Here is a 24,007-nt window from a genome sequence, read left to right as displayed (position 1 = left end):
AGACGGCCAGGGACTGATTGGCCTCAATTCTAGGGGTCCCAGACGCCTATGGGATACCCGGCAGAATAGAGAAGAGAAGCGTGCGGGCGCACCGAAGGAGATGAGGGGGAAAGTGAGAGCTCTGGGCCGAGAGGGAATTGTGGGATCATGATAGGAGATTTCCAAATTAATGAAATACCTAAAGGGCAGAGGACATAGCTAATTAAGTGACCCTTTTTCCCCCTCCCTCCCTATTTAAGTTAGGCCCCCTGCTGACTTAAGGGGGGTGCATCCAGATCATCTATCATCAGCCATGTCAATAAAGCCATTTTGGAACTCCAGACTCCATCGTGTCCTTTGGGGCCTGCCATTGGAAAGCGTGGAGGTCTCAACTATCAAGCCATCACATCTAATCTCCCATGGAGAGCTTCTCTGTGTTTCTGTCGCAGGAGCCACATCTTCAAATAAACAGTATTCCAAGCCAAGCAAGTAGCCAAAGAATCCCTTTTCCACAGGGCGAGGCCCAGAGCTCTCACTTCCCTTCTCATTTCCCTCTGTGTGTGGGATGGCTGTGCCCCCTGCTCTCCTAGTCTCCTCCATTCTGCCGGGCATCCCAGCAGCGTCTGGGACCCCCAGAATTGAGGCCAATCAGTCCCCGACTGCCTCCGGGCCTAGGGATTCCCACTCAAGAGCTCTGTCCACCCGCGGAACCTTAGACTGAGTTCACTCCCTGCCCAGGGGTGTCCTGAAGGCATCTCATAGCCCAGTGCACACCCGATGCCACACGGAAAGGGACCAGTTGAACTTCCCGTGTTTCTGCTTGTCTATGGAGGACCACCTTCCTGAGGTGCAACAGAGATCCACTCTAGAGCGGGAAGATGTTCTTGAATCTTGTTGGGCAGTTGTGATCCCCGAGGGTCTGCTGCCCCAGTCAGCTGGGACCACGACTCTGGGCAACACGAACGCCGCACAGGAAGTTCGACTGAGTAGGTTCCACACAGGGCACTGGGCGTGTGTTGCGCTGTGAAAAGTGTCCAGGGACCCAGTCTGAGGTTCTGTGGGGCAGGCAAGGCTCTCAAGTAGGGATCCTCATGCCAGGAGGTGGCCAGGGAACGACTGACCGCCATTCCGGGTCTTCCAGATGTCACTGGGGGCCACAGCATAATGGAGGCAAGGAGAAATGAGGGGGGAGAGACTCTGGCCATGCCCCCACAGAAAAGGATTCTTTGGTTACTTGCTTGGCTGAGAGGCGGTCCTCATGGCTAGAATGCGGACAAGTGTTCTATTATGGCAGCACGACAGCAGGCCCCAATGATGCAAGGAAGTCCTTGATTCCCAAACGGCTTTATTTTCCTAGCAGGCGGTAGTTGGATCTAGATGCACCCCAGTTAGGTCAGGGCAGAGCTCACTTAAATAGGGAGGGAGTAGGGAGGAGGGCCTGGGGAATACTTAATTATCTATACCCTCTGGCCTTTAGGTATCTCATTAATATGGAAATCTCTCCAGGGCCTAAGGCCTGTAGTCACGCCCTCTACCTGTGGAGGGGTTGGTAGGAGCATTGAAAAGTGACTGAAAAGTGTGGGTCAATGGAGGTCTACATCAGGTGTCAGGAGCCTGGATTCTGGGACCTTGTTGAAATAGATGCCCATCTCTCACAGGCATGGACAACTTGGGTCTCCAGACTATGTCCAGTGCTTCTACCAAAACCAAGCCGTCCTATCACGGTCCCACACATGTCCACTCCACATCTCATATAAACAGACAGACAGACAGACAGACAGACAGACAGACAGTTATAGGTAGAGGTATAGGTAGAGGCAAAGATATGATGGTAATAGGTTAAAACACCATAGCCTGGATGACATAAACAAGGAAATTCGCTTTTTCTTACTGTAGAGACTGAGAAGAGCAAACTCAAGGCAAGGGCTTCCTCTTTATGCTGGGAGGGGCTAGCTAGCATTCTAGAGTCACCTACCAATGTTACTAGCAGCTTTATAGGGATGGTGTTCCCATGATTTAGTAACCTCCCAAAGCTTCTCCCTTCTAATATACTATGTCATGTGTGACTAGGTCTCAGTGTCTGAATTCTGAAGGAGCACAAACATTAGGACCATTTCACAAATGTAAGATTAGAGTATATACAATTGTAGCAGGAACAGGAATATGTACAAAGATGTGCATACACACACAAACTGATATACATGCACACAAGTTGGTTCAGTTATTAAGGTATTAGTACTGGATAAGAAGTTAATAAATTCTGGTTAGACTCTATAGAGATCTCAGAAAACAATAACCAAGGTTCACAGAGATTCTCTTGTAGCAGTAGGTTGTTGAATTAATGGTGCAGGTCCCGTGTCTGTCCCGCTATGGGGCTAGTACTGCTCAGGGAGTCAGGATGTGCTGGAAGATTGACTGTGATCACCTGCTATGTGAAGACACAGGAACCCACTCTGGGGGTGGGGAAGAGCAGTCTGAGGTCCCAAAGGAGCCAGAGCTAGCTCTGGGGGATCCCGGGCCTGTTGAGAGGCCAGAGATGTCTGGTTCTCAGTCTCTTGGGCACCCAGGCACTGCTGGAAGCCCACAGAAGAGCTGAGAATGAAGTGGGGCCCATCGATTGTACTGACCCATGGCCAAAAGGAGAGGGAGAGAGAAGCTCCGGCTATGCCCTGCGGGCTCAACTTGGTCAACTTGGTCGAGAGCAGCTAGCTTGGGTTGGTGGTCTCCATGGTTGGGAACAAACTGAGGGCTTCTGCGGGAGATTAGATAGCGGCTCTGTAGGTGAAGGCCTTCTCCACTGTTCCCCACAGAGAATCCCAATGAAAGAAAAACAGTCCCTGGTTTTAAGATGTTTATTATTATGGTGGAAAGTAGATGAGAGACTATACCCCAGTTTTTCAGGACCAGCCTGAGGTTAAATACCCTTTGCAAGGAGGAGGGTCTGGGAAGGAATGCTTAATTGGCTAAGCCCTTCTGGCTTTTAGGTAACTCATTAATATGGAGCTCTGTCTTGAGGGTATGTGATGCCCTCTACCTGAGGAGGGGCTAGGGAACGTAGCCCTACTTGACTGAAGGACACAAATCTATGGAGGGCTGAAGCCTCATGTCGGAAACCTGGAGTCTGGGAGCATGGCAAAACGCCTGCTGTCCCTTAGGGTCACCTGCTGTCCCTACTGGGGCCCCTCAGGATCACCTTGGATCTTCGGAAATTTCTAGCCTGTGCTCGACCAAAATCCAGGTTGCCTTTCAAGGTCCTACAATATGTAGACGTTTAATTGTGTTATTTTAACGTCAGCATATAGCTGTGATGCAAACTGGCAGAAATGGAAGGAGAGGGGATTTGTACAAGATCTTAAACATACATGTTTGTCAGGATTGGAACCAGGTGAACAAATAATAAAAATGAAAACAGTCCTCTAAAATGCCAGGCCCTGGAAGGCAGCAGTATCACATTCAATTACAGAGAACAGAATCTATTTCTAAAATTTCTGACAGTTGTTGAAAGGACACCTGACCAGGAAGTAGACAAGGCATAATAGAACACACAAGAGCAAGACCACACACAGTGTGAGATTGCTACAGGAAATTGAATTGCAACAGGAAAGATTGGTGAGACAATTAAACAGCCTGGGTGGAGGACAATATGTTATGCTAGGTTAGTATTTGTTCACATTTACAACATGTAAGCAGTTTATGGCTGATTATACTGACCCTTGTCTAGCATTCTGAGGTACTGCTATGTTCTTACTAGACAGCGTTTTTGTATCCTCTTAGCACTCTCCATTGTTGACTGTGTTCATATCTTTTTTCTATCAAATGCCAGATCGTCTCTGCCTCTGAATGCTTCCTGGCTACAAGTGTATGTCTGGCTGCAGGTGAATGTGGCAAGCCAGAAATATGGGGTTTTCATCCCTTAGAGAAGCCTTTGATCAATACAGAAAAGTATTTGATAAGCAGATATCCAATCTTCCTTAAGCTTTGAATGGCTCAAAGCTTGAGCTTACTCTTCACTTGCCTGAGGAGAAGTCTCTGGTGGATGGAACCACACTTGCTTTCAGGGATGGTCTGTCTATTCACTAGCAATCCTGAGCTGGTTTCCTTTTTCTCTGCCTCTTACCTCTTTTCTATTATCTTTCTGCTGATCCAGATATCTATGTTCCATCAAAAATGTATGTGTTTAAATACTTCAGTTAAATGTGATGGTATTTGTTGCTGGGACTTTTGAGAGACTATTAAGTCATGTCTGAGGAGCCTTCATGAATGGAAAGCAGGCCCTTATAAAACAGACCCAAGAGCTGGCTAGCTCCTTCCAGAAGGTAAATTCACAGTAGGGAGGGACAATCAATGAGCCAAAAGGCTATCCCTTACCAGGCTGCCACCCAGTGTATAGGATTATTCTGATAGCAGAGTGGGTAGATGAAGACTCAATACCACCTAGGCTCCCTCACATCTCTGTCTGAAATCTGCTTTGCAAAGTATCTACTCAAGACACTGAGAAGAGTCGCTGAGACTTCATCGTAATTAACTTGGACAAACCATATGACTATAAAATAAATAAAGACAAATCTCAACTCCCATACTATTCCACCTCATCACTGTAACAACATCCCAAACCCACCCCATGGGCCCCTGGAGGAACTTGAAATGCTTTAGTCTGTACACAGAAGAATTCTTTTGGGTTTTTTTTTTATTAAAGCAGGTTAGAAAAGTAATTTAAAAAAAAAGTCCAGTAGCGTACAGTAGTGTTTTATATAGCGTTTTATCTACCACTAAGAAAGAAAAGCAAAGCACCACTGGGAGTCAATGTTCTCTCACTTACTATTCTTACATTATATATTTATAAAAAAGACTCAACTAGGCTAGTATAAGCATGTAAGTTAAGCATATATGAAAAGAAACACACATGGAAATTTAATTCATCAATTTTTTTAATTTCACTCTAATTAAGGATCCAATTCTTCTGGACATTTTTAAACCTCAACGGCAGTGCCCAAGGCTTAGAGGAGACTGTCTATTTCTGAGAGCTTTTGTGTTGCTGTTCCTCCTCAAGGGCAATCTCCTGTCTTCAAGATGCTCATCCACTTTATGGATATCCATTCTTCAAGGTTTTCTCCAGTACTTTCTTCTTCTAACCAGAAGGTGTCAGGCAATGACAACTATGTTGCATAAAAACCTGAGAGTCTATAGTAAGATCTTCCCTGGTGGTGTGGAAACATGTCTACCATAGATCTAAAGGGGAAGATATATAAACCATAAAACAGATCTGTGACAAATGAAAGTTACAGTGTAAAGTAAGCCCAGCACTGTGTGTAAACTTTAAATGTGGGCCTATTTCCCCTGTTCATTGTTTCTCTAATCATAATATTCAGAAATTAAAAACAGCCTAGATGCCTATTAACTGGTGAGAACATATTAAAATGCAGGACCATTTACACGGTGGAATACTATTCAACTATTAAGAAAAATGAAATTATGACTTTTTCAGGTAAATAGCAGAGCTAGAAAAAATCATCCTGAAAGATATAACCTGAACTCTGAAAGACAAACATGGTATATTTCTCCTTATAAGTGGATGTTAGTTTTTAAGCTCTAGATACATGTGTTTCATTATTACATCCACAGAGGTTAGGGACCTAGTGAGAGAGCAGGAGGGAAGAGAGGTTCTTCCAAGGAGGGGGAAATAGAATATAGTGATATAAAAGAATAAAGGGTAAATTAGAATGAAATTGAATGGGGTCGGGGCAGGAGTGAGAGAAGGAAGAAAGGGGAGGGGAGAAAACATGAAAGTGATAACATAAAAAGCCATATGGAAACCTATTACTCTAAAAACTTCTTAAAATACTTACACATAACAGAAATGGGTTATGTATTTTGAGTAGTTGACCAACTGGGTGCTATAGACACCCCCATCAAAACATCATAAGTTATTGCCAATGTTGTGGGTTACATTCCACCAACCGATGGTAGACTCTATTGAAGACAAAACAATGGAGAAACCAAGCTGGTGATCATCTGGAAGCTTCAGTCCTACTAACTAACATTCATAATGCTAGAAGGCACTATACATGCTAGCAAAGGAGAACAATCATCAGTCAGCCCCTGTGGGCTGTAACAGTAACCTGCCTGCAAGATACACCCACTGGTGTAATACGGGTACAACTGTTAATGTGAATAACCAACCTCTTTTTCCCCAAATTTAAAGTCTTCTACACAAAATGGGATGTCTTTATCATACCCTTCTCCTCATGGTTCAGGAATATAATTGGGAAAGAAGGTCGATTGATTGTAAGAGACAGACATGGCAGACACCTCCCAGGAACCAGTATTTTCCAGACAATACAGAAATGATAAACATATGAATTCACAGAGACTGTGACAGCATGCATACATTCTGCCTCAAGACAAACTCCCACAGAGAACAGGAAATAAGCACAAAGTTCAGACTTTGGCCTAGAAGCTATCAATATCTAGGGGTGAGAAAATCTGTTTTCTTCCATGGAATGACATTGAGTATCTCAACCACGTGCCAGAGCAGGCCTCGTGCTCAAGAGTTAACCAACACAGATCAGACTTCATGTTTTTGTCTTGGGTTCCTGTGCGTGTGTGTGTGTGTGTGTGTGTGTGTGTGTGTGTGTGTGCATGCATGTTTGGTTTGGGGGTGTTGTTTTGGTTTGGTCTTGTTTGGTTTTATGAAAAAGAAACAACTTGAAGTTACTTGAGTAGTGACTCATGCTGGGTGAGCTCAGGGAGGGGAAAGAATATGATCAAAATATGTTGCATGAAATTCTCAAAATGATAAATAAAACAAGCAAAGAAAAATTTAAAAACTGTACAGGAATATACTGATATAATAGTATTCTGAAAATGTGCAGTAAATACCCCAATGAGATAGGGAACCTGACCTGGTAATATGAAAAATCTCTACAACCAATAATGATGGCATTCAGCAACCACACTCACTCTCAGTGCTACCACTACACCCAGGTCCAGGAGTATCTTAACAGTTGTCAAGCATTTAAACATAAGCAATAGGTTAGTAACTTGGGATTCCACTTGTTTGAGGCTATGTATACACCCCTCTATTAATTTGGAACTCTTACGAGTCCTACACATATGTGATGTTCTACACACACACACACACACACACACACACACCTCCAAACAATATACCTACAACCTGTCAGCAACCTCGGACCCTCATTTGTATGGAATATCATACGTAAGTCTCTTCGAAAATGGAATAAGATTCTCTCCCTTCTTAAAGATCATCAAATGTGGCCAGTTTCTATTCAGTCACACTCCAGTTATGTCTCTATAAAAATATGGAGGTCAATCCAGCCTGAACTAGTTTTGTATGCATGCAAAATAAGACAAGGTATATTTTTAAGAGAACTTATAGGGAGAGCCTTTGTTTACCTAGATAGAGACAATTGGGTATGCAAATGGTTAAAATCAGATGCATTATGGGAAGGGGAGTGTGCAGTTGAGAAAATATTGTATAATGAATCAAAATAGAAAACTTTCCAAATTGTGTCCCTTGTAACCAATCCATCTTTCCTTTGTATTCCATAAAAGAAGCCCCAGACCATTGCCTGGGCCCTTGAATGCTCTGTTTATGTGTCTGCTGTCACTCTTGACAATATGTTTCTTTCTAATCTGTACAATTTTACTTTGCTTTTGAATAAAGTTTCCTTGCTACTTTCCAATGTATTTGTGTCTTTATTACTGTGCACTGAGTGAGAGACAAGTAACTGAGATGGCTTAGCAGGTAAAGGCATTTGTGACTAAATCAGACCGGAATTCAATCCCCAGAACCTATGTATGGAAGAAGAAAATTGGCTCTTGCAAGTTGTCTTCTGGACTCTGAACACATATCATGGCACAGGTTCACACAGAAACACACACACACACCATGATATGTGTTCACTTAAAAATGCACACGTGTGTGTGTGTGTGTGTGTGTGTGTGTGTATGAGAGAGAGAGACAGAGAGAGACAGAGAGACAGACAGAGAGAGACAGAGACAGAGAGACAGAGAGACCTGCTGCAGACAGAAGCCCCAGATCCCTGACTCCCACCCGCACCAGATGCCCGCCCCTGACAACTGGTAACAGTTGTACCCACAGGGTGAAAACCAGTTTTAAATTCCTATAAAAGAATGACTGAAATTTGGAGGCAGAGTTTATGAACATGCCTTCCAAACAACAGAATCATAATCATTTAATAGATCCCCATTAGGTTATATCATAGGTGAAATGAGGATTTGTACTCAAGTGCAGAACAAGGACGGGCAGCATTGGGTTCTCCAGCCTTTCAGTGGAGCACTGTTTATGCCCTAGCTGAAATTTCACCACACTGTACTCACCAGCAAGGTACATGGCCTTGTACTTACATATGACAGATGTTTCCATGACAGAGGGACTCACAAATAGTTATATTCATTATCCTTCGCAAATAGACTCGGACAGAACCCCACTTAGGGAATTCTCCCATAGTAGGCCACTTAAGGCATTAACTCAAGTTCAGAAACTCTAACCAACATCTGTTCACATTGAAATTTGAGTAGAGCAACCACTAAAGTGCTTGTGTTAAAAATCTTCAGCAAAGCTGGAAGGAGGTAAGGAACTGTGAAAGAAAATGATTCAGACAACGTGTGAATGTTCCATTTGCCTGACTTGTTAAGGTCTAATACCTAGGGCTGATTAAACGAAACTGAGAGAGAGAAGAGGGGAGGGCGGGAGTGGTCCAGCCTCCTCCTATTTGAGGTCAAATCCTGTAGATGTCTCATGGCTACAGGATAAAACACAAGTTATACATTTCTTCTCTAGTGAAAGGCTTGGGTTTTCTGTTTGCTTATTTTTTAAGATTTCTTCCCAGATGCTGATAAGACAAACTTCAAGCCACAGAACCATTTCCCTGTAAAAACTTACGATTGAAAATTCCTCTTTCCCTACATCCAACCTGCAATTGCTTAAAGCTGGATGATTTCTCTTCCTGAGACTGAATCTCATCTCTCGCCCACTGGATGCCCAGTCTCATATACACATGGCGAAATTTCAGTTTTTTGTGTGTGTATGTGTGTGTCTGTGTGTGTGTCTATGTGTGTGTGTCTGTGTCTGTGTGTGTGTGTGTGTGTGATCTAACTAAGCATCCAATCATTCAAGTGAATAATGAAATTAAAAGACAATCAGGGGAAGAGAGATCAAACCCTTTTGTCTCTCCCTATAGCTCAGGTAAAGCCATGACTGCATCCTCTCAGTAGAATGCTATTCCTGGAAGACACCCTCTCTGAGAGAGAAGGCACTGCTTCCAGGATGCAAGCTGTAGGGTGCTTTTCTGCTATCTGTCATTAACCTGTCCATCATTACCTATTGGCACCCAGATTTTCCTGTGCAGGCCTTGAGTCTCAGTCCATGAAACTCCAGACGCACAGCTTCACTCTGATCACCCTGTACTACTTTGTACCTAGACCTCTCTTACCAGGCCCAAGCCTCATCACTTGCCTTCTGAGCTCCCTTTTCAGGAGAGGTATTCTTAACCAAACAGTTGCCACCTACACAGTCATTCACACACACACACACACACACACACATGCATGTACATGCATACACACATGCATATACTGCATTGGGACCCACCACCAATGACTAGGTTATGAAAACCCATTCTCTTCCTCACCTTCAGTGAAGTCAGCCTCATTGCACAATTCTATAATCTGAGTGGGATCATAAAGTTACTGATCTGCTGAGATGGCATCTTCACTTTCTATTACCTGGTGCTGTTTCTCTCACTTTCCAGAGTCTCCAAGTTTCTGCTCCTAGAAAACTTACCCTAAAGTATAAGCACCTGCCTCTCCTTCACCCTTCTGAAGAGGGGCCCTAAGCTACACGGAAAATAAAACCTGGCCTGAGACTTTTTCCCAGTTAGGTAAGCAATGGGACCATCTTTCAGATTAAATTGATTTGAACCAAGTTTTGAGTTGCTTATGAACTGGAGGATGTTAAAAGATTTCAGAAAGAATGCCTGGTTTATATGGTCTTTGTTACATAAATATTTATTAACCATCTACTGTGTTTCAACTACTATTTTAGGACTTGTAGACCTAGAGCAGAAAAGATATAGGCCCTGACCCCATGTCTACTTAAACCTCACCCACTAAGTAGATAGCAATAATAACTCAGAATGGTGCACTTTAGTGAAAATGGTGAACACCAAAGAGAGACAAGTAACTTACCATGGGTACATGGCAGAGGACTGGAACCTTTACCAGGAAGATCTCCTGGAGGTGACAGTATTTTCCCTAAAACAGGAAAGCAGAGTCATGGAGGAAATATTATTCTGGCTAGAGGAATCTACATACAGGGTGAGCAAAGGAAAGCAAGAATGTGGTCTATCTGCAAGAGCCCTAGAATATTAATTAGTTTAGCCAAAATACAACACTTGCCCTGCCTGAGGAAGTGTTCTACACACAACCATCCCCTGAGGATGGGAATCTAGGCAGCTGTGCATAGAAACAGCTGGAAGCTTGAGAGAAGTGAGCATTCAACTCCAGGGACTATCCTCTAGACGGCAAAAGTAAAATCCATAGAGACAGTCTCTGATCCCATTTTTACACGGTCTCAGAAGGACACCACATGGATGCTCACATGACCTCCAGGAACTCACACTTAATTGTGTGTCACAATCACTAGCTCCATCCCAAGCCTTGTATCCACTTTTCTTGCTGTTCCACCTCACTCTCATTTGTTGCTTTGTACCCTTGAGAATAATCAACAGGAGATCATGATCTCTTTCATTCGCTCACTCAAAAGAATGTTTTTTTTCTATATGCAAAGTTGGAACAGACGCTAATCCAGTCTCCTCTTACATCACTGCGATGTAAGAGGAGACATACAAACAAGTGTGCACACACAAGTAGTCCTTGAGCTACATTTGAACGGAAAGGGAACAACTACAGCAAACAGGTATGTGACACTGTAGAGGAAAACGCTTCCCCTACCACCTTAAATGCAGGAGATGAATTTGCCCCTACCACTTTAAATGCAGCAGGTGGATTTCCCCCACCACCTTAAATGCAACAGGTGGGTTTGCCCCACCACCTTAAATGCAACAGGTGGGTTTGCCCTACCACCTTAAATGCAGCAGGTGGAGGCCTGTGAGTTAAAGTAATGATGAGAAGGCTCTTCAAGAGGAAAAAATCAAAAAGGACTTAATTATAAATATATTCCCAGAGCTTCACGATGTGATTCAACTAAGCAGTTAGAATTGGGGTAGAGGTGATGGCATGGTACCACACACCTGTAACCCCTGCACAATCTGATCATGGGTTCAAAGTCAGCCTGGGCTATGTAGTAAGACTTTGTCTGAAAAGAAAAAAAAAAGAAGGGTACTTCCGAAAATGATCTCAGAAGTGGGAAGAAATCAGACTCGTGCGTTTTCCTGTGTGCGTCCCGTATTGTAGATATGTATGTAAAAACCCATTCATACATATGACAGGAGCCTGGAAGGAGGAAGAAAAATAGCAAGAAACGGAAGAAAAGGGAGGGGCAAATATACCAAAGAACATGATAAACCGAAAGAAACTGTTGTTATGAAACTCGTCTTTATGTTCAATAAATATACACTGTGGTGGGTTGAATAAAATGGCCTCCATAGGCCCACAGGGAGGGGCACTATTAGGAGGTGTGGCCCAGCTGGAGTAGCTGTGTCCTCGATGGAGTAGGTGTTGCTTTGTTGCAGGCAGTGTGTCAATGTGTCAGGGATTTGTAGTCTCAGATGCTCAAGCCACGCCCAGTGTGGCACTCTCTTTTCCTGCTTCCTACAGATCCAAATGTAGAACTGTCAGCTGCCTCTCCAGCACCTTGTCTGCCTGCATGCCTCCATGCTTCCTGTCATGATGATAACGAACTAAACCTTTGAAACTGCAATCCAGCCCCGATTGAATGTTTTCTTTTATAAGAGTTGCTTTGGTCATAGTGTCTCTTCACAGCAATAGAAACCCTAAGACATACACCAATTTTAAAAACACCTAGCAAAAAGAGAAGAGATGGAAGGAAATGTTGGAATACATTCTTAGATTGATGGACAATCGTAAAACACATTTATAACATGTGGTCCTCTGCCTAGTGCACTGGGTCAGGAACTGTTACTTAGGAAACTGCCCTGAAATATTCTATCCTGGAAAAAGGAAGCAACACTCTAGCACCTCTCGTTCAAAGGACTGACGAGTCATACGTGTGACTCAGGAGCACACAGACAGAGCTTTAATCATTTTCAGGTCACGTTTCTGCACTTCTCTCTCCCCGGCCCCATATTTTCAATGTTCCCAAAAGTATGTACTTGTTAACTAGGACCATGGCTAAATCTTCTCTTTAAAGGACACAACTACTTGTCTATCCTGCCTTCTGCCCCTACAAAGAGTTAACAAGATCATAGCAACACTTAAAAATGTCGGTTTAGAAGAACACCCGTTCGCATTCACATATCCACGACAATGAATTAACAAAATGACAGACAACAGACTGAACAACGAGGACTTGCTGACTCAACTCCTCACCTCATTACACCAAGTAAGCATAGTCAATGCAGATGTATAACTGCAGAATGAAGTTAGGCACTTGCAGAATCACAGCGGGTCCATTCTTAGCCAACGTCTGAACTGCTTTCATTTCCTTTTGGAAGAGGAAGAGTGACTCTACTCTCAAGTGTAGAGGTTTCATTCCGTAGTTCTATTGATTCTGGACCCATGGTCAGGCAGAGCATCTTGCTGGTGGGAGTCCACAGCAGAGTCCACTCACTTCACAGCAAACGAGAAACAAAGAGAGAACACAGGAAGAACCCTGAGCAAATGCAGTCCCCATGGACCTACTTCTTCCAACTGTGATGCATGTCCTGCTTCTCACCACCTCCCAACAAGGCTGATCAACTCACTGGTTACATCAGAGTTCTTAGGATCCAATCACTTCTGAAAAATCCCTGAAGCTGCCAGCTGAAGCACCTATATCTGTGTTTGTGGGAACATGTCCTGGTCAACCATAATATCCTATAACATTCTCAAAGACTCCTCATGAAGCAAATGCATTGGGTCCATCTCCAGGAGTCTCTGTAGTCTTAACAGTTCTAGGACAGCAGACAATAAGTAAATAAATAGAAAAAAATGTCCAAGCTTGCAAGTGGCATGATGTAAACTAGCCTACTCGAATGGAGAGGAATCCGGGTTACTAGGGAACCAGTTTTCCTTTTTTCAGGGTCTTCATCCAATTAATAAAATAGTTTAAAAACAATTTCTGGAGCAAGCATGGGGACCATTTTACTAAAATTTGAGAAAGAAGTCATGGGGTGGGCAAGCTATAAATCTAGGCAGTTCCAGAAAGAAGGGGAAAAATCATGCTTCTGACCTAGAGTCCAAGAAAGTGTGTTCAGTAACACAGCAAGAAGCGGTATGGGTTGAGGTGGTCTTCAGAGACAGTGAGAACGGCCAGTGTCAGGGCAATGCTTTGGGCCAATATCCAAAGAACAGATAGAAAGAGAAAAGGGGGAAATGATTCTTTGTTTAAGTTAGAACTCAGAAACCCAGGCAAGCTTAGCAGTGAATATGTACATAGATAACAGATTTCTGGAGTCTATAAGCACATTATCCCATTAAGGTGTAATTACTCCTTCCAGCTCTTCAGTATGTCTTCAGGTGAATCAAGCTTCCTGTGGGCGCCCTCCTGGACAAGTGATCAACTGGCCCAACTGGATCAACTCTTAGGGAAGAAACAGTACTCTAATGGTGGACAATAATCTTCCACCCAGAGTCAAAGGTAGAACTCCGATTCTGAACAAATCCCTGAAACCTTTCCCTTTGCATAAATCTTAAAGCTGGACAAAGCTGATGCAGAGGGAATATTGTCCTCTAAGCCTCCAAGCCTGCTCATACCTGTCCAGCTAGCTAGCAATGGGACCTAAGTAAGACTAACCTCCAGAAAAGCAATCATGAAGCCCTGTAGCCTTACATTGTCATCAGGAGCATGTGGTGGTGTGATCTGAGCTCCAAAAGGATAGCCCAGCACTTTCTCCCCCTCTCCCTCTCCCTCTCCCTCTCCCTCTCCCTCTCTCTCTCCCTCCCCCCAACTCTCTCTCTGCATTACTCATTGACTGAATGACTGAATCTTCCCTCTGAAGATGCTCCAGATTCCTGGCATCTCTAACCTTCTAGGATCCACACTGTATTAAAATTCACTCTCCCAGCTTGACACATTACTCCCTTGGGAACTGCTTGAAGTTGGGAGGGTGAGGTTCCTGGGCCTAGTTACAAATTGCCTGGCTTCCTAGGCTTTTGAAACCTGAGTGGCAAGACCTCCATGATCCCATAGCCCCTACATTCTACATGTCTGAAAAATTCATATCACATGGCCATTGCCAAGGCCTGATGTCCTCATGAGGAGAACTCAACCCCTTTGGATCACAACTACATTAATCTCTGCATGTTTGGCTGATAGGAGTGGAACAAATCCTTGGGGGAATCAACTGTCATAGAAGCATTAAAGACCCATTAAGGAAAAATGTCCCTCCAGTCAAGAGAATAGAATCTCTGGCCTGGGTAGAGTCAAAACATTCTATTTAGGCAGGTCTATCTCCTGGCTAAGGGACCATCCCTCAGGAAATCAGATCTACTTCAAATCATATTGAAGAGATAATAGGCATAAAATTATCCCTGTAGTGGGATAATATATTTTTCTTTCCCAGGAATATCTACTCCATCCAGAGCCACCACAAGGTTCATTTAGATGTGCCTATTTTTCTGAATCTTGACTCAGAAAGGTGGAATTTTCCATTTTCTTCTCTCTTGTCTTTTTCTTTCATGTCCTGGCTAGACCCTCAGTGTGCTTGTTCTGGTCCTCTGGGCCCTTTCACTCTGTCTCTTCAATTCCCCTCCCTGGAATATGGCTGATCTCTAGCTGGCTTCATCCACATGGCATGGCTTCTTCTCTTTCTCTTCTCTGTCTTTATTCTCCAGTCAGCTGCCCAGATTAACAGCTTAATTGTTCTGAGACTTTTCATTTAACTAATAAAATTTTTCTTTAACTTCTTTTTTGAGTTTGCTCTTAAATTATTTTATTAATAAGACTAAGAACTTCCTGGTTCCCTGGTAGCATAACTTCAAATTAGCCCTATGTAGGCAGGGCTAATTTATAGGCATCCTTTTCTCAAGGGAAACTCTTGTAAGTGATTTACCTGTTAATCCTCCTCAGGCTGACATGAGTATAATGTTTCTAGTTCTGAGATGCCTCAAGCCACCTTCCCTACTGTCCTGGTGCAGACGATGTGGCTTCTTTCACAGTGACTCTAATCTCTTTAAATGCAATGACATTCTTCAAACATGCTCCATGCTACTTTTATGGTGAAAATAAAAGTTGGTTAGATCCTTCTGCCCTTAGTTGTGAATTTCTACGTCTCATTATAAACCAGGAAGAAATAAGAAAGCAGCCAGAAGTACCCAGAATGCTGAACTGCCTAGAAATATCTCTGCCAGGTAAAATGGTCCAATATGTTTAAGTTCATCCCCATAAAGTCTGAGGGGAAAAATAAAGAAAAAGAAAATGTTTACAAGGTCTTTGGAAGAATAGAATGTGTAATTTGCATTCCTTGTTAAGTCTGTGTCTCCAGTGGAAACCTCACGGGCACATCCTTTAGTGAACATTTCTATTGGTGTTCTAAGATCCAACTGTAATTGTTCATTAAGCCAAATTTCCATTAAGCCAATTTTGTCTTCTTCTAGCTTGCTTCTCCCAACTTTTCCAAATTCCTCCCACAAACCAGTTCTAATGAGTTAAGAACTGCATAGTCAAGTTTAGTGACAAAAGAAAAAACAAACACACTCAATAGAGTTGAGAAACCAAGTTTCTATGTGAGTCAGACCTTGCATTCTGTGAGAAAATACATAAGAAGAAAACTTGGGAGAAGTATGTTAGCTCATTTTTTCCAGCCCATAATCCTTGGCTGTGCTGGTTCCAAGGGCAAAATAGAATGGCATTGGGGGCATGTGACAGAGGCTGCTTGCCTGATGAGAAACAGAAAGGAGAGAAAGGGGCCCCTTCTTGAATAGGAAGAAAGTGTCTCCTGTCTCCTACACTTTGCTTCCACCTAAGTTCTGCAGAGACTGCACTTTCCGTGCATTTAGGCCTTTCCAGAAACCAACAGGTCCTGCCTCATTCCACCATCGCATCAGCACACACTTGTGAAGGAATGGGTGGGGGAAAATGGTTTTTAATAAATTTTCAATTATTTGATTCTCACCAATAAAAACTTAGGAGCCAGATGCTGGGGTGAAACCCTGCTAACTCAGAGAGGTAGAGAAACCACCCAGCTGACCTTCCTCCTCATTGGATACCCTAGAAGGAATGCCCCACTCTCCCAGTCTCCAAATAACCTCCTTCAAATTGAATACCCTTTCCTTCTATTTCCTGTGTGTCTCTCTATCCATCCTCCTGACTCCCTCTTACTCTCTGTGGTTTTTTCCCCATGTTCACTTCCTGTCAACGTGTTGCTTGCTCTGCCTTTTGATGTACTGCTAATTTTATTTACTCCTGTTTACAATATTCTTGCAGAAAGCTCTTGGATTAAAGGTGTGTGCTGTGACTGAGCCACACCACAACTAAAAACATATTTTTTCCAGTAAATAACACAATCTTAGTGTTCAGAGTGAAATCAAATATCCTGCAACAGGGAAATACCAATTTATCATCCACACATTTATATTTATTCAAACATAATGTCATATACAGATATAGAGGAGAATATGTTTTCTCCATCCTTGACTATGCTGTGAGACTTTTAAATCTAAGCATTACATTCTCAAGCTATACTCTTAAGGCACCCAACCACACGTGGCAGACAGTAGGATTCATAATTCAGGCATGACCAAGATATAAAGTTTAATTGTCTATTTTCTACCAGTGAATTTCACTGTATTTTGCAACTCATAAACCAACATTTGGTTTGCAGAATGGAAGTGAGTTCCTTCGATGTATCTGGAACTAGTGGGAGATGGCTATTGTTTTTGTGAGGACCGCCAAACAATAGTGCGCACTCAGTAACAAGTCTGTACCACAGACAGAGTGGGAGTGCTGCAGACCATATTGAAAAACAGGCTTGCAAATGTGGGTCTATGAAGAGTTCTCTCCCAAGGACCGAGATGATTCACATATCCTGATTCTTCTACTGACCTCTACAACATGAGTCACTGTGTTTTAAATTCTTGAAGTCCCAGATTGTATGTGTGTATCTTTACTCACCATATGAGAAGGTTCTGTCTGTGTTGCTTGGTCCCATACCCCTGGGCAGAACATCATGGTGACAGGAATAATGTATAACGGAGGGGTCGTTCTTCACTTTTTAGTACCCATGCAGGGTAGACATCCTAGCAGCCAGGGAGCATTGAAGCCACTACAGGAGGGGACGAGGGTAAGATATCACTCCAAAGAAGCAACCCCTCTGATCTATTTCCTCCAGCTAGTGTCCAGCCTCCACTTGCCTGGTCCTAACACTCTAGTTCCATGTTTAACTCATCCGTAGACCAAAGTATCCATTATATGAAGGCCTTCACTATGTAATCATCTCTCAAAATGATCTCACAGACACAACCAGAAGTGTGCGTCACTAATTCTCTAGACACATCTTAATCTGATCGAGTTGGCAATGAACACTAACCACCAGACTGTGCATTCAGTGTAGGACGTCCGGGAGACAGGCAGCGTTGCAAATGCAAACAGCCTTGTGGCCTCTGCTCACCAGAGATCTGTAGCAGGAAGAGCGCTGTGAGGACACACAAGGAGAGCCTCCTGCTGAGGTGAGCCCTCACCGTGAGGACACAAGAGGCGAGCCTCCCGCTGAGCCCTCATCCACAGCACCTGCCACATTCATGTTGTTCTGAATATCTCCAGAGAACTTTCTCGTCTTTTTACCTGCAGTTTGCGGTGTGTACCACCAGATGGCACAATTGAAACCTTACACCAAGCAATTACCATCCCTTATTTAGACTACCCAAAAAACAACAGTGGCTGAACATCTGTCTTTCAAAAACTAAGTATTCTTTTTGCCCCACAACATTAATATAAGCTGAAATAACAGGACAAACTTCTTAATATGTGGTAAGTATATAAATAACAGCGAGAACTCGGCTACTATAACCCATGTTCTCTGAGTGAACTTTTATTCTCCTGGACACATTTGCCTTTTAACATTTTGGAGCCTTTTGTGCCTTTCCCAACTGGCAAAAGTCTTCCAGCTTTATTCTTAGGATATATAACCCTAGACAGGAGTCACACACTGCTTTCCTGTCCCTGTTACCGACTTCTGACCTCTTAAGTTGCTTCATGATTTTAATGGTCATCGTTCCTATTCAACTTGTGTGTGTGTGTGTGTGTGTGTGCGCGCGCACGCGAGAGAGAGAGAGAGAGAGAGAGAGAGAGAGAGAGAGAGAGAGAGAGAGTTTGTGTATGTGTTTATTGAAAACAAAATATGGAAATAGCAGCTCTGAAATCAACTGGAGACAGTCATGCCTTCTTGGGAGCACTTGGCAGTACTCAGTTGTCACAACTCAGAGAATGGGCAGGTACTACTGACACAAGAAACAGTAAAGATCCAGAATGTACTTAAGCATATCTGCAGGGTACAGGACAGATCACCTTGACAAAACCACAACACAATGAGAAATCCCCACTTAGAAACAACTCCAGGGGATCTACAGTCATATCATAGGACACTGTGGAGGCAGGCCCGGGTGTGTAAGGAAAATGCAGCTTACTCCCCTCTACAATAGAGGCTGTACAGGTGAACACTGTCATCGGGGTTTGCCTGGTAATATCACTGCTAAAATTAGCCTTGCTTCCTTTCAAAAGTGAAGGTGAAGTCCAAGCCTCTCGGTTCTCATCTCTGTGTGGATGAGAACATCAGATTTTCATATATGACACCAGCTGTGTCTAAAGAGAATTTTAACAGCAGAGGTGGGAAGAGGCACGCACGGTTCTTCTTTATAGCTTCTCTGTGACATTGTGGCGCTTTACCAGACCCAGAGTCCTTGGAAAGCAGCTATAGTTAAGTAAAGCCCCACCTCACTCTTTTGTGTCCTAAGAAAGGGCAGACTTCAAAGGACCCCCTGCCCTCGTGCAAATTCCTCATAACTAATAAAGATGTGCTCACTGCCATACCTTCTCCTATAATAAACTCCAGGGTGTCTCTCCTTTTTGTTTGAGATGTCCTTATTAACAATGTTTTGCCTATTGTAGTGGACTGAACAAAATCAGCTCCTCAGTGGTCTCTCACTACCCCCACCATCTACGTTTCTTTTTTCCACTGCTGCTTAAGGGAAGTCTCTCACTTCCATATCTCCCCAGGCTTTGCAAACCCTGGTGAGTAGAAAGAGGATGGAGTTCGTATTTTCCAGGCCATTCTTGATGTTCTGGCAATTACCTATTGTTGAACTGTTCCTAAGGGAGAGCAATACAAAGTCCAGGCATCCAGATGTTTTCTTCCACATCATCACTGCCCTGCTAAGTTAAGAACCTGTCACCTTCCCCATTGCTGAAGGGGCGAATATGCATGGTGGTTAAGAAGGAATCCCACAAGACAGCCCATGGGAGAGAGAAGTGACCTCCACCAAATGGGAGGAAGTATATAGTTGGCAGGATGTATGGCAGGGGAGGGGTTCTGGCTCAGTGGCTTCATGTCATCTGCTGTCTGACTGTCACCTCAGAATAGTCTTCCAATCGACTGTCGGACCTCCTGCCTAGCTCACCTTCCTACATCAACTGTCACAAAAAGCCAAGTGACCTTGATCCAGAATTCTGCTTCAGGAGATGCTTTCCACGGGTTAGAAAACCTTACCTACTTTCTCTGTAGATTCTGGAGAGTATAATTTGGGAGGCCCAAAAGAACGGAAAATTAACTGCCCTGTTTCTCTGATACATTTCTCTTTATAGTTTACTGAAGTGTCTACACTTTCACAGAAGCCCCATTTCCCATCAAGTGATGTAGACTGAATTAGACAAAGGAGGGCCTGGGCTGGACAGTACTGACAAACGGAAGACACAGGGTGCAAATGAACAAAGAGGGTGATTAGAAAAGCTTGACACAAAGTGACGGGGAGGATGACCCCAGGCACAGGAGCAGGAAGAGGCACAGGAGAGTCTGGGAAGGAAAGTCTGGGAGAGAAAAGGAGCCACTGCTCCTGCTCAGGCTAGCTGAGGCAGACATGACAGGAAGCTGCCAAGTGGATGTTAATATTCAATGCAGTTGCCTTATTTCACTTTTACCACAGCACCAGATTATGCAAACTACTCAATACGTAATTTCTACCATAAATTTAGTCAAAATAGCCTAGAAACAAGAATATTGAAAACTTTGTTCCAAATTCTAAGAATTTCAAGTCTTCTGGGTTTAGAATAAACAGAGGGAAAGATTACTCTAGTGTGCATCCCTTGCTTGGCATGTGGAGTGTGCATGGTTACACCCATGGGAACATGTATCTATTTCTGAACAGGCTTCGTGATGCTCCCACTGGGCACAAAGCTCAGGTATGATGTATTATCTACAGTGTGAGGTAACATTCCTGGGAACCCTAAACACTCAGGAAGGCTTCTTGGACCAAGGATTACCCTTAAGTTCTGAGGGAGAGAGTTACCTGTTAAGCCAAGTGGGTTCCTATTTAAAAGGGAGAAATCTTGCAGCCTTTAACAGGTGACAAGACGCCTCCAAGGTGGTTCTTACAGCTTTGGCTAAAACTCATTGTCAAAACTTACCAGATGTCAGCCAGGGTCACCAGGTCACTGAATATTTCAGACAACCCAGGGTAAGCTTGAGTCACTATTGTATTGAACCGAGTATGTCCAGATGTGTGCCTACCACCTCCCTTGGATGAACATGTGACCTATGACCTCATAGTGAGCATGCCCAGATACGTTCCCTCCTCTCCACCTGCATCCCACAAGAGTATATATACACAGGTTCTCCGGACAAACACCTTTATTCTTTCTGGCAGGATACAGCCTTGGGAACTCAGTGCTTGCCTCATAGCCACAAGTAATAGACTTTCTCCACTCTTATCTCCTAAGGTCCTGTTTTGGGCTTTGCACTCACCAAGATATAAGCCTCTTATATTCGGGTGTTTTTTGGTTTGGTTTGGTTTGGTTTGCTTTGGTTTGGTTTGCTTTGGTTTGGTTTGGTTTGGTTTGGTTTGGTTTGGTTTGGTTTGGTTTGGTTTGGTTTGGTTTTTCTTAGCAGAGAGCATATCAGTTACTTTTCTTAGTATGATACAACACTATGACCAAGGAAGCTTCTAGAAGTGCTGAGACCTGCACCTGTTGACTCCTGTAGCCTTGCTAGAGGAGGTGAAGGATTGAAGAAAGGACAAACACACAGACCGGGACCAGTGAAACTGGGATCAGATAGAGCTCCCTAAGGCTACCACTGTGATGCATATCATCCTCAAGTTTATTAAGTACAGTGGGGCTAGGTGTGGTGTAGCTAATCTCTGTAGGGAAGTCTCTGCGGGAACCAGTCCTAGGCTGTTAACACTTGGGAAAAGGAGGTGCTAGTCTTTGAACAATTGATCAAGCCTTCAGAAAGACTCAGACTCCCGAGCAAAGCTTTGTATTTCTCTTAAGGCCCAGCTACATGGGTAGTGGCAGTTTTGCCAATTGTTTTATGGGCCCAAGGCCTTGGGCATTCTAGACACAGCCATGCCCAAGTCATAACACACACGTACACTCGGAGTTTTATTCATTCAGTGCTTCCTCCTCGACCTACAAAAAAAAAGAAAAAAAAGAAAGAGAGAGAGAGAGAGAGAGAGAGAGAGAGAGAGAGAGAGAAAGAAAGAAAGAAAGAAAGAAAGAAAGAAAGAAAGAAAGAAAGAAAGAAAGAAAGAAAGAAAGAGTAAAAGAAAAAGAAAGAAGAGTCTGTTTGTGCTTACAGTTCAGCTTCCTGAAGGGGTCAGAGTCCATCGTGACAGGGAACACAGCAGCAAATGACAGGTCGACAGTGGGGACAGGAAGCTGAGAACTCATGTCCTCAGCTGTGAGCGCAAACGCAACTGTAAACTGAGCCCACCTTTTACTCTCAAAGCCATTTATCTGCCCACGACTTACTTCCCTCCATCAAAGTAAGGCTTCACTCTCTAAACTGCTGCCAACAGCGCCACCAACTGTCCAAGTACCTGAGACTCTGGGAGATGGGTTTCATTCAACCCCAGAAGGCAATAAAGGACTTTATGGTACAGAAGGCACGTGTGGTCAATGTTTGAGATAAAGCCCAGGACACTAACTTACAAATCCTTGCTCTCTATATAGGGTAATGCAGCTCCAGTTCACTGGCAACGGTCTTTGAACTCTTCCCTACTACTGTATGGGTTTCACTGGAATGCTTGTCCAACTTTGTGACTTTGACGTTTATTCTCTTTCTGGCTGGTGAAGATACTATTTCAAAGCCTGTATGTTCTGTCCCCCACCCCTGCATCCAGGATTGACATCTAGCTCTGTCTAAAGACTCCATACCTCATAGCTTACTGTTAATGTAACCCTAGTAATCAAGAATTGTAAACAGTTCTTTTGTGTGCCTATTTTCACAAGTATCTCATTCTTTCTGGACTGTTTTAGAACAAGAAACACACATGCCTAGCCTTAGTGAGACCCTCAGCAATGTCTACAGGAGCATCCTCCATGCACTAGAGGCTTGGTCAAACAAAACCTGCAGACGGCTTAACAAGTTGCATTTTAAGTATTTAGTAAAACATATTATTTAGTCTGAAATTCACAAGAACTGAGCTAAAACCCAAGCCACAGGGCCAGAACTGAAAACCGTGTCTTCCGGAGATGTTCCTTTTAAACAATTGGCCCTGTTCTACTTCGATTCCTGTTGCTGTGATAAACATCATGACACAAAGCCATTAGACGAGAAAAGGGTTTATTCTTGCACCTCTGGATCTCAGCCCATCGTTAAGGGAAGTCGGTGCAGCCAAGCAGGAACTGAAGTAGAAGTCGCAGTGTAATGCTGTTTATTGGCTGGCTCTTTGGTTTGCTCCTAGACACTTTTTTAAAGGATAAAACTTTGTATTTTTCTACTATTTTTGAAATTATAATTATATAATTTCTTCCTTTCTTCCCTCCAACATTTCCCATATAGCCCTTCTTGCTTTCTCATTAATTGTTGTCACACACACACACACACACACACACACACACACACACACATATATATATATATATATATATATATATATATATATATGGTGTGCCTTGTCTATATATTTTTATTTGCATGTATGTCAGCCTTTTTTATGTAGCAGAGAACCACATGCTCAAACTCAGAGAATAGTTCTGCCCACAGTAGGGTGAGCCTTTCCACATCAATCAACTATCAAGAGAATTCTCCACAGATAGAAGCAGTTCTTCAGTTGAGGTTTTCTCCTCCCAGGTGACTCTAGGTGTGTGTCAAGCTGATAATAAAAACTAACTAGCACAGACTTTTTTTAAAAATATATTTATTGATCACCTACTATATGCTAGTCACTCTCATTAATTTTAGGTGCATGCTGTGTATGTAAAGTCAGGTACACCGGTAGGCTAGACATCAGTACATAAGCATAGGAAGGAGAAACTCAGGCATAGTATTAACAATGTGTTTGTGACAAATAAAAAAAGGGGAAATCAAGGAACAATGGAAACGTTCAGCTAAGAAGGTCAGGTTGCACTATTTTCTCTTATAGTTTGGATCTTGACTGTCCCCCAAACGCCATGTTCAAAACATTTGGACCTTTGCTGGTGGCACGACTGAGAGCTGACAGTAACCTAATGAGGTGACATATGTTTTGTAAAGCGGTATGGGGGGGGGGTGCCTCAGCGGGCCAATGATGAGGAAGGGGGATTAAGAAGGGAACAGAGGCAGAGAAAGAGAAGAGAGAGGGGTGAAGGAGGGAGAGGGAGGGAGAGGGAGAGGGAGAGGGGGAAGTGGGAGAGGGGGAGGAGGAGTGGGAGGGGAGAGGGAGAGGGGGG

At 43.4% G+C, this 24,007-nt stretch overlaps 1 pseudogene; it reads right to left on the bottom strand.

Annotated features, from left to right (window-relative positions):
• Nucleotides 1–12,911: 12,911 nt before the first annotated feature.
• Nucleotides 12,912–24,007, bottom strand: part of LOC114620961 — a 109,214-nt pseudogene continuing 98,118 nt past the window's right edge.

This window comes from Grammomys surdaster, unplaced genomic scaffold (assembly GCF_004785775.1).
Source record: "Grammomys surdaster isolate TR1022 unplaced genomic scaffold, NIH_TR_1.0 63, whole genome shotgun sequence".
NCBI classification, from domain to species: Eukaryota; Metazoa; Chordata; class Mammalia; order Rodentia; family Muridae; genus Grammomys; species Grammomys surdaster.
This window is presented reverse-complemented; position numbering and strand designations above follow the sequence as displayed.